The sequence below is a fragment of the Podarcis pityusensis genome (genome assembly GCF_964106645.2).
Source record: "Podarcis pityusensis genome assembly, chromosome: 9".
Taxonomy (NCBI): Eukaryota; Metazoa; Chordata; class Lepidosauria; order Squamata; family Lacertidae; genus Podarcis; species Podarcis pityusensis.
Window position 1 is genome coordinate 6,935,132 of NC_138034.1, and position 6,509 is coordinate 6,941,640.

The following is a 6,509-nucleotide window of genomic DNA, read 5'->3' on the forward strand; positions in this document are numbered from 1 at the left end:
AGCTGAGGGAGAAGCAAGACATGAGGTAGCTAAATTTGCTGCTGCTGTTGATACCAATTCATAGAGTTGCAGAGTAGTAAAGTTTGAAGGGACACCAAGGGTCTAACCCCTTGAAATGCAATAATCTGAACTAAAGGCGGTCAAGGTCCTGTGTGAGTGTCTGGAGGTGGTTGGAGGATGGATGGTGGCTAACAGATTGACGTTGAATCCTGACAAGACAGAAGTACTGTTTTTGGGGGACAGGAGGTGGGCAGGTGTGGAGGACTCCCTGGTCCTGAATGGGGTAATTGTGCCCCTGAAGGACCAGGTACGCAGCCTGGGAGTCATTTTGGACTCACAGCTGTCCATGGAGGCGCAGGTCAATTCTGTGTCCAGGGGCTGTCTACCAGCTCCATCTGGTACGCAGGCTGAGACCCTACCTGCCCGCAGACTATCTCGCCAGAGTGGTGCATGCTCTAGTTATCTCTCGCTTGGACTACTGCAATGCACTCTATGTGGAGCTACCTTTGAAGGTGACTCGGAAACTACAACTAATCCAGAATGCAGCAGCTAGACTGGTGACTGGGAGCGGCCGCTGAGACCATATAACACCGGTCTTGAAAGACCTACATTGGCTCCCATTACGTTTCTGAGCACGATTCAGTGTTGGTGCTAACCTTTAAAGCCCTAAACGGCCTCGATCCTGTATACCTGAAGGAGGATTTCCACCCCCATCGTTCTGCCCGGACACTGAGGTCCAGCTCTGAGGACCTTCTGGTGGTTCCCTCACTGTGAGAAGCCAAGTTACAGGGAACCAGACAGAGGGCCTTCTCGGTAGTGGCACTCGCCCTGTGGAATGCCCTCCCACCAGATGTCAAAGAGAAAAACAACTACCAGACTTTTAGAAGACATCTGAAGGCAGCCCTGTTTAGGGAAGCTTTTAATGTTTAATAGACTATTGTATTTTAATATTCTGTTGGAAGCCACCCAGAGTGGCTGGGGAAACCCAGCCAGATGGGCAGGGTATCAATAAATTATTATTATTATTATTATTATTATTATTATTATTATTATTAAGCATCCATGGCAGATGACCATCCAACTTCTGCTTAAAAACCTCCAAGGAAGGAGAGTCCACCACCTTCAAAGGGAGTCTGTTCTGCTACTGCTACATATTTATAATACTTTATAATTTATTTATAATTACTTCTCCTTCATATTTATCTATAATAATATTTGCATATCACCTCTTGGCCCTTACAAGGACCCTCACAGATTTCTTATCCACTCCTTACCATAAGATCCCGGGGCAAGTTACAATAATGTAAAAATGCAATATTCAAATCAATTAAAACAACTTGCAATTGGAAGAATAGGGTGGTACCAGGGCTTTTTCCCCAGCCAGATTTTGCCAAAGCTGAGCTCCAGCACCTCTCAGGTGGGTGCCATAGCCACTCTAAGAGAATAAGGGAGGTGTTCATTGTGAGTTCCGGCACCTCTTTCTCTAGAAAAATAGCACTGACTATATAGTTTCCATTTTTTATTATTATGAATAATTACTTTTTTAAAATTATATTTTTCATTTTCTCAGTTTACAGATATTGTAACAAAAATATTACACTGTCAAATTAAAACATCAAATGTTGACCCCCTTCCCCCCTTTCTGTGGTTACTTGTGTTAGATCTTTTATCACTGCATATCCAATTCAAACCTGTTTGCTAGTTTTCCTTTAATATTCCCTTTAATTTATTCTCACTGCACGTTTTAATGTCAGTCAGGCTAATGCTTCATGTTGTTTTCAAAAGTCCACGTGCCCTTTTTAATTTGGACACAGATTTTAGGCGATGGGGGTTTCTTTACCAGTCAGCCTGCCTGAGTCTCTATCTGTTTGGCCACAGGAGATGTACGGTAATTCTTTCCAGCTGGTGATGAAGATCTGTGGCATCCAAATAGGACTGAGATGAGTGTGAGCTCTCATTCACTTGTGCAGAAGAAGCTGGGCATTCTCCAAGCTGTGGGTCAACTGTTTTAGAGCCTCTTGGAGCAACTGAGCATCCTTAACTAAATAAGGGATGCGGGTGGCGCTGTGGGTTAAACCACAGAGCCTAGGGCTTGCCAATCAGAAGTTCAGCGGTTCAAATCCCCGTGACGGGTGAGCTCCCGTTGCTCTCTCCCTGCTCCTGCCAACCTAGCAGTTCGAAAGCACGTCAAAATGCAAGTAGATAAATAGGTACCGCTCTGGCGGGAAGGTAAACGGCGTTTCCGTGCGCTGCTCTGGTTCACCAGAAGCGGCTTAGTCATGCTGGCCACATGACCCGGAAGCTGTACGCCGGCTCCCTCGGCCAATGAAGTGAGATGAGTGCTGCAACCTCAGAGTCGTTCATGACTGTACCTAATGGTCAGGGGTCCCTTTACCTTTTTAACTAAATAAAAAGCAAGCCACAGTCTGAATTCATGAACCTGTAGCCACAGAAATTGTGCCTGAGCTGCTGATGGGATATTATCTGAAAACCTGAAAGGAATGCAGGTGTGCAGTCCTCAAAAGGGGGCAAGAGGTGTTTCAACTCCCTGTTCTTTTGCCTGTAGGAAGTCTATAGTTGGTAGACACCCACACCTGCCTACAGAAACCCATTGTTTTCCCCACTCTCTGTAGCTTACAGTTGACAGAACGACCCTGAGAACAGCCTTCTGGATAAAACCTGACTGTCTGAGTAGCTCTCACAATGGGATGAGGTCCGTGTTGGTGATACATCTCCCTGCACCATCCCTCCGAGATGAGTGGAAGGAAGCGCAGCAAGCCGAAACTCGCAGCATTTCCTGTCAGTTTTCCAGCACGGATTCTGATTTGCGCCCTTTCTGTAATGAAATCAAAGGAGTGCCATGCTTGGAGACAACCTAGAGGAAGTAAATAACTCCAAAAACACCAAGGAGCCAACGGAAGGAGCAGGACAAGAAACAAGCAAGGAGTTGCCCTGCCTCAGGCCCCATCAGCAGAGGGGTTTAACAAAGCAGAGGGCGTGGAGCTTGTTATCTGAGCACATAAACCGTACGTACAAACTGAGGGGAATGCATAATATGCACACAGTGACTGATTGCCGAGCCGCCGCAGTGGTTGGCCATGAGCAGGTGAGTCCATATCAGGAGGTTGTCAGTCATTGGCCCTAACTGGGAAGGGGAGTGTATCTGAAGAAAGCACCATTGACTCATTCATTGTATCCCCAGCAGGCTGTTAGGCAATGAGATTATGAAATAGGTGTGTCGCTTGTACCAGTGCCAAGGAAGGGAACGAGCGAGGTAGGCCATGAAAGGAGTGGAAACAGATTTCTTTTAAAAAAACCACACACACACACACACAAAACATTTCCACCAGAAAGTGTGAACAGGAAAAGAAAACTGGGTGACTAAGTTTGCAGTATGCAAAAGGTCAGAGACCCAAGGCTCCCAAACTTTCTTGCCATGGTTACTGGAATGTCAGATAAAGTACAATTATGGGAGCCATTGGGATGGAGTGGGAAGCCACCGTGTTCCTCAGTCCCCATGTCTGTAGTCTAACGATCTTTCATTACCTAACAGGATGTTTGCAAGGAAACCCGAGTCAATTTTTGTTAAACATTTGTAAGCGTCCAAAAACTCAGTGTAAATGCTAAATGGAGATCTGGATGGCTGATTCATTGGTAATATGTACGGTAAGTCCCTATTTTCTAATGTACAGTTTATTGGGCTGTTCCCAGAGAGTGGGTTTTTTCCTCTTGATAACGAAGCAGCTAGTGTATGGAATGTATGGAAGTGAGAGCTGGACCATAAAGAAGGCTGATCGCCGAAGAATTGATGCTTTTGAATTATGGTGCTGGAGGAGACTCTTGAGAGTCCCATGGACTGCAAGAAGATCAAACCTATCCATTCTTAAGGAAATCAGCCCTGAGTGCTCACTGGAAGGACAGATCCTGAAGCTGAGACTCCAATACTTTGGCCACCTCATGAGAAGAGAAGACTCCCTGGAAAAGACCCTGATGTTGGGAAAGATGGAGGGCACAAGGAGAAGGGGATGACAGGGGACGAGATGGTTGGATAGTGTTCTCGAAGCTACCAGCATGAGTTTGACCAAACTGCGGGAGGCAGTGGAAGACAGGAGTGCCTGGCGTGCTTTGGTCCATGGGGTCACAAAGAGTCGGACACGACTAAACGACTAAACAACAACAACAAATGAAGCAGCAAAAAGCAAGTGCAAATCTAGAATCGATTAAACCACACTGGTGCCTTCTAACACTTCATGATGGTGGTAGAAGCAACAGACCTTCCAAACCTCTATATCCTACTCTTTCTGGTTTCTGCAGATTCTTTTCAACATCTAAAATTAATCTCTGGCATTGCTGATATGAGAAGTGCCCTTTCCCCCTCTTCTGCTCTCTGCCTTACAAGGTACCTGTGTGTTCCATGTGGCTTTAGGAATAGATCTGAATAACTGCTAGCTTTTATATATTCAAAGAAGGAGTGGCAATTTCTTGTCTCTCCCAATATGCTTTGTTAGCACCTGAGAATCTTTACACTTGGCACAAAGTAGCCTGCCATAAGCTTCCTCAACGGTCATCTATCACAGTGTTTCTCAACCGGGGGGGGGGGGGATATGGGGATCTCAGTGGAATATCCATTTCCTTCCATTGATGGGCACCACCACCTCCTACATTAACACATTAGGCAGGGGAAGCTAATATTCACAATAGTGTCTCACGTCTTTTGTTCCTAAAATGAAGAACACTTCCCGCCTCTATTTAAAAACTGGACTGCATTTCAGCAGTCCATTTTCCTTTGAGATGTGTGTTGTCATCCGTCTGTCTCAAGAGACAATGGAGTGCATCTCTGGGGGTAAAGTCAAACAGCTGGGGAATCACAGCGCCTGCTGTGGCTGCAGAGACCAGTAACTGCTCCCCCCTGTATTGTTTTTGCTGTGTTAGCAGCACTGAAGTGACTTCTCGAGGGTGCAAGCCAGGGCAGTGTGTATGGAGGTCCTGGGCTACCCAGATGACAAGACCTCCATCCTGGCCTCACTGTTGTGGTCCAAAGGAAAGCAGAGCAATACATTTGGCATCAGCTTGTCTACAGGAGTTGCTGGAAAGAGGCATACAAGGCGTCTTAGGGACTCCACTCCATATTTGTGTATGGTTTACTCCTTAGCCTTTTCTTCACACAAAGCAGCAGAGGTTTAGGACCAGACTTTTCCTTCTCCTAGATGAGCTACGTTCTGAAATGGAAGAAGTCCACCTGCCCTTATGTGCATCACATGCAGAAACCACCTTCTTGACCATTGGGCCCACTATTGGTTTCGTCTGCTAGAACCTGTCTTCTCATGCAGGGGAGGTCCCAAACTCACTGAATGTTTGACACCCATCGGCCACCCTTACCTGATTTAGCCAGCCAGTCAAAATCGTTCCCAGCCGCTGTTGCCTGCTGAGAGCTTCAAGGAGCCATAGATGGGAGCTGAGTACAGGTTGGACACCAAAGGTGGACAAACTACCCCAGAAGGAGCACAACATGTTCCCCACTAGAGATACTACGCCTCTCCTTAACACCCCATATACACCATACACTTCAGACATGTAAGTCATAAAGATTTATGCTAGAGGGGGAGGAAAATACTTATATGGGGGTAACTTCTGTTGAACACAGTGGAACATTTTACTGTCTAAACATGCATAGGATAAATCCTGAGTATCAGAATTCAGTGGTGCCTATAGTCTGGGAGGGACACGGGTGGCACTGTGGTCTAATCCACTGAGCCTCTTGGGCTTGCTGATCAGAAGGTTGGCAGTTCAGATCCCCATGACGGGGTGAGCTCCCGTTGCTCTGTCCCAGCTCCTGCCAACCTAGCAGTTCGAAAGCACGTCAAAGTGCAAGTAGATCAATAGGTACCGCTCCAGGGGGAAGGTAAACGGCATTTCTGTGCGCTGCTCTGGTTTCTTAGTTAAGCTGGCCACAAGACCTGGAAAGCTGTCTGTGGACAAATGATGTTTCCCTCGGCCTGTAAAGCGAGATGAGCGCCGCAACCCCAGAGTCGTATGCGACTGGACTTAACTGTCAGGGGTCCATTACCTTTATAGTCTGTGTAACCTGTGGTTCTCCAGATATTGTTGGACTACAAATCCTGGTCACTGGCAATGTTGGCAGAGACTGGTGAGAACTGGAGTCTAGGGAAGGGGAGAAATTTGATTCAGTTCACATGTAAATGTGAAGCTACCTGTTTTGCGCGTTCTGAAACACCATGTGAACTGAAATGCAGCCATCCTTTGAAATTTGCACCTCTAAATTTTGCAGTGCAGTTCTATGGCCAACTAGTGTGTACAAAAATACATATGCTAAGGGTCAAGTATGCAAAGAAATGCAAATATTAATGAAAGACCAACAAAAATGCATTATATTGGGGACATTGCTTTGCAAAAATGTGCACATTAGGCAAAATTGCATACAAAGTTTGGTGTACGTTTGGAGAGATTCACACTAAAATGCTGGTGAATTTTTATGACTTAAAGAAAAA